Genomic DNA, 13,013 nt, shown 5'->3' with positions numbered 1-13,013 from the left:
CTATTAAGCTAAAACCTGAATATAACACATGGATGTAAAGGCTTGCCTGAACAAAAATGTTTTTAGTGCACAATGAAGGTGCCTGCTGGACATCAATAGGCAGGGAGTTCCAAAGATCAATTTCTTATGTTATTTTTGCATTAAATGGGTAGTGTGAATGCAGCCCTGGGTTTTACCCTTGATGACAATGAGGTTCTTAATTCGCCCCAGTGGGAGAGAAGGTGATTGATAAACAAGTCCTGAGAGACTACAATCTGTTTGGAAAGATCGGTTTTAAATCCATCTGCAGAAACCAACAGCGCAATTATGCCCAAATGAATCTTGGGGGAGGGAGGAATCTATGGAAATGATAATTTGGACGGGCTGGTAGCCAATGCTGGTCCTAGTCAGAGGAGACCCAATGAAATTCATGGGCACGTCTTCACTTTACTCCATTGATGTCAATGGGCTGCATCTCTGACAAGTCCATCTAGTTCAGTATTGCCTACACTGACCACCAGCAGCAGCACTCTCCAGGCTTTCAGGCCTTACCTGGAGTTGTCGGACGAACTGAACCCAGGACCTTCTGCATACAAAGCAGGTGTTCAACCATCTGAGCTTCGGCCTTTTTACAATTAAGGTTCCAGTCCTCATTACAGTGGTACCTCTGGTTACATACTTAATTCATTCTGGAGGTCCGTTCTTAACCTGAAACTGTTCTTAAGCTGAAGCACCACTTTAGCTAATGGGGCCTCCTGCTGCTGCCGTGCCGCCGGAGCACAATTTCTGTTCTCATCCTGAAGCAAAGTTCTTAACCTGAAGCACTATTTCTGGGTTAGCGGAGTCTGTAACCTGAAGCGTATGTAACCTGAAGCGTCTGTAACCCGAGGTACCACTGTATTCTGATTTGATGGGCTGATTTAAACAGGATCACAGACCTACTGAAACAGACAACAATTTAGCCACATCCATTCACTTCAGTGGGCCTACTCTGAGCAGGAACTCCAAGCAATGGCTTTAAAAGCTGTCCTCGATGGTTTTCAAACTATTAAACCAAATCCCAACCCCTATTCAACTTAAGTGCTTACAGTCGATCATTGTGGGATGGGATGGAAAGCAAGCAATGGTTTTTAAAAAAACTATTTGCAATGTTTTTTTTAAAAGCGTTAAGCTGAATCCCAGCCCCTGCTTAACCATTTACAAGCAATCATTATGGGATGCGAATCTAACAGTGCTTCTAAGCCATCACCCAGCTGTTCTCTTCCAGCCAGATTCCAATCGGAGTTTTTATCCTGAAGTTGTTTCATTCAACGCCCATTCCTTTTACTTTCTGTTTCTGATGGTGGGGAGAGGGGGGGTCCTTTCTCTCTCTCCCCCCCCCCATCCTCAGCACCACCCTGGGCTATATATTCGCCTGGCAAGGGGGGAAGGGAGGAGGGCCGGCCAGGAGCAGAGAAAGGGGTGGAGCTACAGGATTGGGGGGGGCGTGGTGGGAGGGAGGGAGGGAGGTGTTGCCAGAGCGAGGAAGGGAGAGGAAGAGTGAAGGATCGATGAATCTGAAAAGGGGAAGGGGCCAGAGGCAGGCCAGGGAGGGGGGCGGCTTGGGGGCGAAGTGACTGAGCAGGAGAAGGAGGGGGGCAGAAAACGCGGAGAAGAGACAATCTCTGTGTCCAGTTCAAGCTCTCTGCCTGCCAGATCAACCCCCAAGTTTTGCTCCTGCTTTCCTGGGAAAACAAGACTGCCCGGGACCACCAACAGAGGTGCAGAGAGTCCAGGAGGGAGGTGGAAAGTGGGGAGGGGGAAATCTCTCTTTGCAAGCCCTTCTTGGGGTCCCCAAAAAAATCTGCAGCCCAGCCACGCGCTCCGTCCTGGAAGAGGCTGGAAGAGGAGGAGCGGCAGCAACAACAGACTTGGATAAGACACCACTACCCCACTCCCTCTGCAGAGAGAAACAGAGAGAGAAATCCATCGGGTTGGGGAAGGCAGGAGAGCTACACCAGGAGAACTTCCACCTGCTTCCAGGGGCTCAGGTGAGTCTTTTGTTTCGCTTGCCTCTGCAGCTTTAGCCCGGGGTGCTAACACAGGAAGACTTCAAGGCAGGGGACACTGCAGACATTCCCCCACCTCCCAAAAAATTCTTAACTTTGGAAGTACAGGGGTACCTCTGGTTACGTACTTAATTCGTTCCGAAGGTCTGTTCTTAACCTGAAACTGTTCTTAACCTGAAGCACCATTTTAGCTAATGGAGCCTCCTGCTGCTGCCACACGATTTCTGTTCTCATCCTGAAGCAAAGTTCTTAACCCGAGATACCACTATAAAGGAATGGAACTTCCCTCCTCACTGACATCCCCCTTCCGTTTACTTGCATTCAGGAAAGTTGTCAAGTCATTATTATTCTGAGCTGGTATTTCAGTTGGGGTGTGGTGCAATGTACCTTCATGAAGCTTTCACACTGTGTTTCCTAGCTGCTGCCTGAGAGACAGAGTTTTGTTTTCAAAGCTGCTCTTTACGAAACTCACGTTATTGTTGCGACGAGGAAGGGCAGGTGGGAAGTTTGACGTGATAATTGTGTGACTATATAACCGTCTGAAGAAAGGAAGCGAGGGGGGAATATCGGACCTTAAATGTCCAGATTCTAAACTGATCTCACCAAATCTCTGTATCTGTATCTCCCTCCCTTCCTGCCATGGGCATCTATCTATCTGCTCCAAAGTCCTCTGCCCACATTTCTTCGCTTGTCCCCATATCCCATTTCTAAATTCCGCCTGCCTGTCACTCAACTGCTCTGCTTGACTTGCTCTTCCATCCACGCGTCCAACTCTTTTATCCTTAGCCGTCCCTCGTTGGACGGCTCCGATTCTCTGCCCATCGCTCCACCAGTCCGCTAAGTCGGACTGCCGTCGAATGCGCTCCTGTCCAGGGGCGGTTCTGAGTAGGATTGCAGCCCTGGGGATGGCAATTAAATTCCGTTTGCATTCCGACGAGGAGCTACCCAGTTCGCGCTTCTCAAAACCCGGTTAGTCTTTGAAATTTGCACCCCTGCAAATTTCAAAAGACGCGGTTCTTCAGCGGAACAATGCGCACCGAAATGCACTTGTGCATTCCCAAAAATGCATGCGTCCGTGAAGCTGCCGTACAGATGGAAACATATGGGGAATTTGCTTGTGAATCAAAACTGCATGCAGAAATGTGTGTCTCAGGAGAAATTCTCCCTCAAGCAGCGGCAAATTTTTCACAAGGATTGAAATGCGGAATTTAAGACGTGAAATGAGCAAAATGGGACTGATTTGTCACTCCCTAGACCAGGCTTCCTGGGGTCTTTAATCCTAAGCTTTGCTCTGTGGTGTTGGTAATTCCTACGGAGCCAATCTGTTATTCTCTCTGCCACTCGTCTAGGTCTGGAGTTATCGACCGAAATGTCCATTTCCCTGTTCTCCCACTTCAGTGTCGACATCCTTGTCTGAGGTTAACTTTCCTTTCCTGACCCCCTTTCAAAATCTAAGCTTGTGTCTCTTTCCACCTTGGAGACACGCTATTCCTCTCTTGACAGCCTTCCTGAATTTTCCCGCCTTCTGCTTCCCCAAAATTTTGACTCTTCCTCTTCATCCATCTATGTTCCTTCCGCTAGATCACCTGCACATTTAAAAAGACAGGCGTCCATCTGTCCGTCCTACAGCCAAGACTTTACTTGCCTCTGCTGTTTTTCTGAACTCGGCTCTTCATTCCAAACCGATGGCCGGCAGGTTAGTGGACTTTCATTTTTAACTAAGCAAAAAAAGAAAAAAGAAAAAAATCAATTGTGGTTTTATTTGTTTACCCGCTTGATTTAAATTTGGGGCAAGGAAAAGGTGGCTGAGGTCAACCCTGTGGTTGAGAAAAGCGCAGGGTGATTGTGGTTTGTTTTGCAGTTCAGGGAGAGCACTCTGCAGATGCTCAGAGGCACAGTCTTCTGAGGAGTCAGACCGAAATGATATCCAGGGCTGAATTCGCCCCATCAGCAATGGTGGTGGTTGCCACTGTGGAGTGTTTTAACTTTATGTCAAAGTTTTTAAAACTGGGTTGCGGGGAGAGAAGGGGGCTCCGTTCATGTCTTGCGATGACATCGTGGTTTGGAAATAGTTTGGGTGCGATCCAGCAGTGGCTCAGGACAATTTAAGTCCTGTTGGCTTCAGAGGGCGAGTCAAATCTTTCCGATTTAAATCAATGAGACTTTCTTCTTTCTTTTCTTCTGTCCTCCCCACCCCCTTGTTCCTCGTGCCTCTGCATTTTGAATAATTTTGGCTTCGGACCACCCAAGACAGAGAATGCTTAAAAAAGAGAGAAAAATGTGGGGAAGGAGTTCAGTGTGGCAGATGAACGGTGACGGCGGGCTTGTAATGTAGGTAGTCGTATCGCATGCAGTTCTTCCCAAACCGAGCTGCCCTTTTAGGGAGAGAGGAAATGGCCTTTTTTATTTATTTTATTTTGCAGAGAATCAGGCCCTACCTAGAACTCAATATTACCAATACTATCTCCAAGGTTTCAGGCAGAGAGTTGTCACCTGGAGATTCCGGGAACAGAACTTGCGAACTTTTCGCGAGCGAATTGTGCACTCCGCGCAACTGAGTTTTCTATTTTTTCAAAAGCCACCTTTTTATAGCGCCTTGTCAAAGGGTATGCTCTCGTTACCATTGTCTCTCCTCTGATCACCAGAGGTTAGTAACCTGATAGGGGAGAGAATGACATTCCTCAGAGCTTTGGAAAGCCTAAAGCAGCTGATTTTAATATGTGTGTGTGAGGGGGTGCGTCCTCTCCCCCCCCCCAAGTACTTTTCCATCCAAGCCTGAGAAAGTAGGTGGAGACGTTTGCGTACAGTACTTGCATTCTTATATAAGAATCCAAGAACTGCTGGATCGCTGGTGTTCGCTGAGCCCAGAGCGAGGCTTCGGGTGATGGTCAGCCAGACGATTCCAAGACTCTCACAAGCAAAGCAGGAAAACAGCTCCCTTCCCTCGTCGTCTTTCCTCCCCCTGTTGCCCAGTGCTGCAGAGGTAGACTGCCACTGCACCTGGAGGTTTCACTCATCTATCGATTCTTTAAAGGGCCGGATAAAAAGCCCTCTAATAAAGAGCTGGGTGTACCTGCCACTTTATCTCGGCTTCACATTCCCCTCCCTGCCAGCCTTTCTTAAATTTCTTTTGAATCATTTCCAGCATCAGTTTGCAAACCGTTTTTAAAATAAAATATTCTTATTTGCAACGGATTTCTTTTTAAAGCCAGTGAGAAAGCTTTCCGATCTTTTCGCATTTGTGTCTCCAGCGGCTGCCCCTAGGTTGGGGACCTGAAATCTCAGGTTCTGGGATACACCTGACTATCTGGGCCCAATCCAGCCGAGCAAAGAGGAAACGTGTCTGCTTGCATTGAACTGCTTCCTGTTGTCAAAGGCTCCACTATTAACTATCCCTTTTTCAGAGCTGGAGGGGCGCACACACACACACACACACACACACACACACACAAATATTTGGCATTCTTTTCATCCAATGGCTCTGTGGAAGAAAGCGACGAGGTTTGTGCTTGTGAGAAAGACTGTTTACCACCAGCAATATCATGTTAACAAGGTCTTGGGGCCGACCCAGCTGGCTTAAGTGATTGCATAGTGCAATTTCCATGCGTGTTTACTCAAAAGTCAGCCCCACCGAGTTCAGCAAGTCCTAAGGGAGCAGGCCACTCACTGGTCACTAATTGAGCCAAAATTGCGGTTTTACTCCAGATGTATAAAGCCATAAAGGCTAGAGATGGAGGCATGGTTCTGAATGGGTGTGGCCAAAGATAGGGGCAATTCTAAATGGGTGTGGCCAAAGACAGGGGCAATTCTAAATGGGTGTGGCCAAAGACAGGGGCAGTTCTAAATGGGTGTGGCCAAAGACAGGGGCAGTTCTAAATGGGTGTGGCCAAAGACAGGGGAAGTTCTAAATGGGTGTGGCCAAAGTCAAAGGAGGGGTTCTGAACAAGCATGGTCAAAGTCTGAGAGATGGTTCTGAATTTAGTTTATTTTTTATTTGTTAAATTTCTATACTGCCCTTCATCCGAAAATCAGTGGGCGGTTTACAATATGAAAACGCAAAAATATATAAGTCATAATAACAAATGAAAAGAATACAGTTTAAAAGGCTAGAGATTGTTTGCCAAAGGCTTGGGAGAAGAGGAATGTTTTTCCCTGGCACCTAAGTAATGAAGGCATCAGGTGCGCCTTCCTCGGAAGAGCATTTCACAAGTGGGGAGCCACTGCAGAAAAGGCCCTGCTGTTGCCCTCCAGGCCTCTTGCGGAGAAGGCACACGAAGAAGGACCTCAGAAGATATGAGGGTCTGGGTTGGTTTTATATGGGGAGAGGCAGTCCTTGAAGTATTGTGTGGGGTGTTTCAATAGCTGAGCTTTTTTTAGGGAATCCCCAAAGTTGTTGAGCTTTTCTTACAAAAAGCGCCGCTTTCCAGAAATTCCCAACGGATGTCAATTCTGCCTTTGAAATCTCATATGCCAACCCTAGTACTGGGGTCCGGAGCCTCATAAGAGGTCAAAACCAGCACTTTGAATTGGGCCCAGAAACTAATTGGCAGCCAGTGCAGTCGAACCAGGATCGGTGCAATATGCTCAAACCATCTTGCCCTGGTGAGCAACCGAATTCTGCACCCGCTGAAGTTTCCGAACCGTCCTCAGGGGCAGCCCCACGTAAAACGTCTTGCAGTAATCTAGCCTAGGGATTACCAGAACATAGACAACAGAATGGGTCTGGCCCAAGACAGAGGGATGGTTCTGCATGAGATGGAGGGGCAGGGTCTTGTGTATTCTGATGGCCTTCCTTCACCTACCTGCCCCTTCCCATCTCGTTACGCAAACGAGATCAAGCCGGTGATTTTCCACGATGATTCCTGCCACTCTGGAATTCCCTTCTGAGGGAGGGCCTCCCAGATTGATCCTTCCCAGCGCCGCCCCGTCCGCCAAGCTCCTACTTATATCAAAAGCCTTTTGTCTGCCTGTCTTGTGTGTGTTTTGTTTTAAAGTAGAATAGAAAATCTTTCACGGGTATCTGTGGCTTTGTGGCTTGGCGGGAGATCACTCGAGAACCTTGCACTGTGGCGGCGAATTCCTCGAGCTCCGAGGGCGTTTCGGGATTAGATGTTTTAGCAGTTCCAGGCTTTTTGTATATAATTGCAGCATATATGTTTGGCTGTGGGATTTTGCCCAGAGAGAAGCTTTGGCTGCGATGCTGGAGTCTACAATGCACGTAGAAAAGTGATATATCAACACTGAGAAAAGGGTCCAAGACCAACATTCCTTATGTCTGTTTGTTTCACCGCTTAACATTGCTGAAGTTAAGGATGACTCTCTCAGTTTTTAAGCAGTGCAGGCCGTGGTTGTTCTAGAAATATAGCCCTTGAATCTTTGGCAACATGCTCACCACACGGAAATCCTGGGAACTCTAGTTTGTTGCTGGGAATTGTAGCGCAGTGAGGGGTCAACTACAGCTATCTGGATTCTTTGGGGAAGCCATATGCTATAAATGCAAGTTGTGCGGACATGGCGTTTGTTATGTTGAACAGTTCCATAGTACGTATATATTTCTATCCTTTGCTTTGAATCACACACAGGCCACCACACACCCTCCTTTTGCAGACTGGTTATGGAGGTGTGTTTTTGATGTCACAGATCCTTGCCAATAGGTCCTCGTCACAGCTGTAACACAAACGTGGCATAAAAGGAATCTGCTTTTCAACGAAAAATCTGGTTGAATTTTCGTAGGGAACAGTGGCGAACCACAAACCTGAGGGTCTCTCCTTTGCACGAGTCCTTCAGAGGCGACTTGCTGCTGTCCCTGAACTGTGGCTAGAATCATTGAGCTATTGCTCATGTCAAAAACCAAATATTGCCAGAGATTCCCTTGAAACTCCCTGTATTTGCCCTAGAGGTTGCTAATATTGCAGAGGCAAACATGGCCCTTCTAGATTGATGTCTGTGCTGAAAAACCTATCCACTGGTTTGTGCAGCCTGATTGCTACTTCAGGAATTGGTGGACTAGCACTCTGCACATGCATAGAGGAACCAACCAATATAACAGCTCAGGACTGAGTCCTGGCCCAGGTTCTGGGGCCAAATCCTGAAGTCATTCATCCCTGCACCGTAGATATAGTGACGGTGAAGACAGAGAAATGATATAAGGGATGATTTGCTTGCCTGATGCACAGTTTGGAGAATCAGAAACGAGCTATGGGCCTCCAAACCAGCAGTATTTTTCAAATTCATTTATGGAATTACTTCTGGCATTATCCGCAATCCACCTTTCCACCGCCCGGTAGTAGCTGAGCAGTTTGTCACGGTTTGCAAGCGGCGTGCTGTCTCTTCCAGCACAACTGTTGGCATTAAAAAAAAAAAGGGGGTTCAGTTCCAGGTTGCAGGAGGGGAGGGGAGGGAAAAGATGGGTAATGTTTTCCAGGTATAAAAAAAACCACCCTGTTGCAGAGCCAGGGTGTGTGTGTTTGGCTGACACGTTGAAAGCAGTTGCGACGCAGTGGAAGAATTGCTTGCCTCCCCTTTTCGCAGCCTCCCTGGGTGTCTGTCGCCTGAAGGGATGAGCAAGCCTTTGGAGAGACCTGCCCAGGTGCAGCAGGGTGATTTAGGGAGCACAGGCAGAAAAGCCCAATGGGTGTCTGTATGTTGGACAGAGAGGAAAGAATCAAGGAGAAGATGAAAACAGCGTCTCCAACGCAATTGGCTACAGTTATACCTCAGGCATAACTGTAACCAATTATACAGTTATACCTCAGTTATACCTCAGGCAAGGGACGCAGGTGGCGCTGTGGGTTAAACCACAGAGCCTAGGGCTTGCTGATCAGAAGGTCGGCGGTTCAAATCCCCGCAACGGGGTGAGCTCCCGTCATTCGGTCCCAGCGCCTGCCAACCTAGCAGTTCGAAAGCACGTCAAAGTGCAAGTAGATAAATAGGTACTGCTCCGGCGGGAAGGTAAACGGCGTTTCCGTGCGCTGCTCTGGTTCGCCAGAAGTGGCTTAGTCATGCTGGCCACATGACCTGGAAGCTGTACGCTGGCTCCCTCGGCCAATAAAGCGAGATGAGCGCCGCAATCCCAGAGTCGGCCACGACTGGACCTAATGGTCAGGGGTCCCTTTACCTATACCTCAGGTTGAAGTTGCTTCAGGTTGAGCGTTTTCGGGTTGCGCTCTGCGGCGACCTGAAAGTAACAGAACGCGTTACTTTCGGGTTTCGCCACTCACGCATGCGCAGATGGTCAAAATGACGTCACGCACTTGCGCAAAAGCGGCGTATCGCGACCCGCGCACGTGCAGATGCAGGTTGCGTTTGCTTCAGGATGCGAACAGGGCTCCGGAACGGATCCCGTTCCTATCCAGAGGTACCACTGTACTTTTGATCTTAATCTAGGACAGAGGAAGCAGGCCTATGTCAATCCATCCTGCTCAATAATGTCTACTGTAATGGCAGAGGCTGTCCAGGGTTCCAGACCAGAAGTCTCTCCCAAGCCTTGTCTGAAAATGCCAGCGATTGGTCCCGGAAACCTCTGTGTTGAGCAAAAGATTCCTGCATTGCAGGGGGTTAGTCTAAATGACCCTCGTGGTCCCTTTGAACCAGAGCTAGATTGAGGTGGTGGCATGGGTTGTTCTCCCGCACAGGGCACTGAGACGAGGGGGCACAAAAGAGTGCGCTTGAGAGCATGCGCAGAACAGAAGGCAAGAAAGGTGAAGGACCCCTTTCTTCCCAAAAGGAATTATTGTGAAACTAAGAAATGCTCCGTGCCTATTATGGACTGGTATAATACTAAGGAGGCACGTGGGTGGTGCTGTGGGTTACACCACAGAGCCTAGGACTTGCTGATCGCATGGTCGGCGGTTCAAATCCCCGTGACAAGGTGAGCTCCCGTCGTTCGGTCCCAGCGCCTGCCAACCTAGCAGTTCGAAAGCACGTCAAAGTGCAAGTAGATAAATAGGTACCGCTCTGGCGGGAAGGTAAACAGCATTTCCGTGCGCTGCTCTGGTTCGCCAGAAGCGGCTTAGTCATGCTGGCCACATGACCCAGAAGCTGTAAGCCCGCTCCATTGGCCAATAAAGCGAGATGAGCACCGCAACCCCAGAGTCGGCCACAACTGGACCTAATGGTCAGGGGTCCCTTTAGCTTTACCTTTATAATACCAAAACACTTTCGGCCTTTGGGCTTAAAGATTTACAAATTACAGCTGTACCTTGGATCCCAAACACCTTAGTACTCAGATGTTTTGGCTTCTGAATGCCGCAAACCCCGAAGTGACTGTTCCGGTTTTCAAACGTTCTTTTGGAAGCCAAATGTCCGATGGGGCTTCCAATTGGCTGCAGGAGCTTCTTGCAGCCAATCGGAAGTTGCGCCTTGGTTTCTGAACGTTTTGAACCGTATCTCCTTTGGTCATCCAGATTGCTGTTTCTACCTCCTCTGTTTTGTGTCCTCAGGTTGCTTCAGGTTCTTTCTGTCTGTGCATCAACAAGCAGTGCCAGAACTAAGTTCCCGGACAAGATTTGTTATGTGTGTGCTGTTGGTTATTATGAATATATGAAGAGGTTTCTGCACCACAGCCTTAGGATCAAGTTCTTTGACTGCAAGGTCTGGGGAGGAGAAACTTGTATGTCACTGAAGAGATTTGTTCCCCAAAAGCAGAAATTCTAAAAGGGCCAACTCTCTTCTAGCTTGCATAATAATAATAATAATAATAGTAATAATAATAATAATAATAATAATAATAATAATAATAATACTAAGGGAAATTTTTAAAATTTGTGGAATGCTCTCCCCAGGGAGGTTCAGCTGGCACCTTCCTTATACACCTTTAGGCACCAGGTAAAAAAATGTTCCTCTTTAACTAGGCCTTTGGCTGATTGACATTCAATGCCCTTTTAAAACATGTTTTTATTGTGCGTTTTGTGTTTTTATATTGTGATTTTGTGTTGCAACCACCCTGAGACCTGCAGGTATAGGGTGGTATATAGATATTATTATTATTATTATTATTATTATTATTATTAAGTAATCATAAATGGCCTGGTCGCTTGTAGCCATTGCTGAGTCACCACTGGTGACTAGGTAAGTCAAAAGCCCTGGAGTGTGTTTGACATTTCCATGCACGTGAAATGACAGAACTCTTACAGCTGCGCCCCAGCCAAAGGGAAGGGATGGTTTTGACCCAATTTTGTGTGTGTGTGTGTGTGTTTACATGGGAGAAACCATTACTCATTCCATTGGCCATGGGTCTCTCTCTGTGTGCTTGCCAGGTGCTCTGTAACAAAGAATATTCCTTTCCCTTCTCCATCCTCTCTGAAGTTTGCTGCTGCTGCTGCAGCATTAGGTTGTTTAACCCTCGATTCGCACCCGTGCCCTACCACTGTTTGCATCCACGCCATCCGGTCCCCACGGGGAAGGAAGCTTTGGCTGGTCCTCAAGCCTTCCTTTAGAGCGCAGCAGCAGCGATGAAGAGCGCTCGAAATTCTCCCTTTCCCTCGACGGAGAGCGAAAGAACAGCCCTCATTGCTTCATCGGTTAACAATGAACAGATGGACAATCATGGCTGGACGGGGAGCCTCCCATCTGCAGGAATTGTTGAGCGGTGGAAAAGAGAATCCCAGGCTCACTCAGAACGTTTCTTGGCCCCGCCGTGAGAACGTAAGAAGTAGACCCTGCTGGATCAAGGCCAATGGCCCGTACAGCCTAGCCTCCTGCTCTCACGGGAGCCGAATGCCCTTAAGAAACCTAGGAACGCAGATAGACTGCCTCTGGACCTGGAGGTTCCATTAGAACATAAAACGAGCCTGCTGGATCAGGCCAATGGCCCACCTGGTCTGGCATCCTGTTCTCACAGAGGCCACCCGGATGCCCGGAAAACCCGCAACTAGGAAATCCCATCACAAGAGCCCTTTCCCCACTGTGGCTTCCAACAACTAGGATTCAGCAGCATTTGTTGCTCTTTAGTCGTTTAGTTGTGTCCGCCTCTTCGTGACCCCACGGACCAGAGCACGCCAGGCCCTCCTGTCTTCCACTGCCTCCTGCAGTTTGGTCAAACTCATGTTTGTAGCTTCGAGAACACTGTCCCACCATCTTGTCCTCTGTCGTCCCCTTCTCCTTGTGCCCTCCATCTTTCCCAACGTCAGGGTCTTTTCCAGGGAGTCTTCTCTTCTCATGTGGTGGCCAAAGTCTTGGAGCCTCAGCTTCAGAATCTGTCCTTCCAGTGAGCACTCAGGGCTGATTTCCTTCAGAATTTGATAGGTTTGATCTTCTTGCAGTCCATGGGACTCTGAAGAGTCTCCTTCAGCACCAGAATTCAAAAGCATCCATTCTTCGGCGATCAGCCTTCTTTATGGTCCAGCTCTCACTTGCATACATCACTACTGGGAAAACCATAGCTTTAACTATACGGACCTTTGCCGGAAGGTGATGTCTCTCCAGCTGTGAAGGCAGAGAATATCCATCAAGACTAGTAGCCGTCAATAGCCCTCTCTTCCTCCGCAAAATGGTCTAATCCTCTTTTAAAACCGAATAGGCGTGCGGCCATTGTTGTCTCCTGTGGAAGGGAGTTCCAAAGTTCCATGGTGCACGAAATACTTTTTTTTAACATCCACCAGTTCTAGCGCTACAAGAGAGGAAGAAAACACATTTCTCAGACCCTCCAAGTGTCCCTATTTTCCAGGGACATCCCTGATTTAGAGAAGGTTTTTGATTTGATCCCAGAATGCCCCGCTTTCCCTTAGGATGTCCCTATTTTCATTGGAAAAATATTGGAGGGTACGGCATTATCTGACCCCCAAGCCGTCTGAAGACAATCCTGTTCTATGTTTTTAAAGGCTGCTCCCACATCTGAAAAGGCTTGCGTGGCGTGGGTTGGGATAGCTCTGCAACTCTCAAGGTTTCTTCAGGATTTTAAATATCTATATATATATATTCTTTTTTGCAAGAGAGAGAGAGACTGAATGCCTGCATTAATTCCTTCTCCCACAGGCTGGTGGGCTC

The 13,013-nt window shown here is 48.0% G+C and overlaps 1 protein-coding gene across 2 annotated transcripts in view; it reads left to right on the top strand.

Moving 5' to 3' along the window:
• The first annotated feature begins 1,544 nt into the window (after positions 1-1,544).
• Positions 1,545-13,013, top strand: part of ADAMTSL4 (ADAMTS like 4) — an 85,146-nt gene continuing 73,677 nt past the window's right edge. The window contains exons 1-2 of one of the 2 annotated variants that reach the window (XM_080984486.1): positions 1,545-2,009; positions 3,609-3,723. The gene's annotated coding sequence lies outside the window, so the exon portion shown is untranslated. The remainder of the gene's footprint in view (positions 2,010-3,608; positions 3,724-13,013) is intronic. The other variant, XM_080984487.1, reaches the window with a different exon arrangement.

This window comes from Podarcis pityusensis (genome assembly GCF_964106645.2).
Source record: "Podarcis pityusensis genome assembly, chromosome: 16".
Classification (NCBI taxonomy): Eukaryota; Metazoa; Chordata; class Lepidosauria; order Squamata; family Lacertidae; genus Podarcis; species Podarcis pityusensis.
Note: the sequence above shows the minus strand (reverse complement) of the source record. Positions and strands in the feature narration are given on the sequence as shown.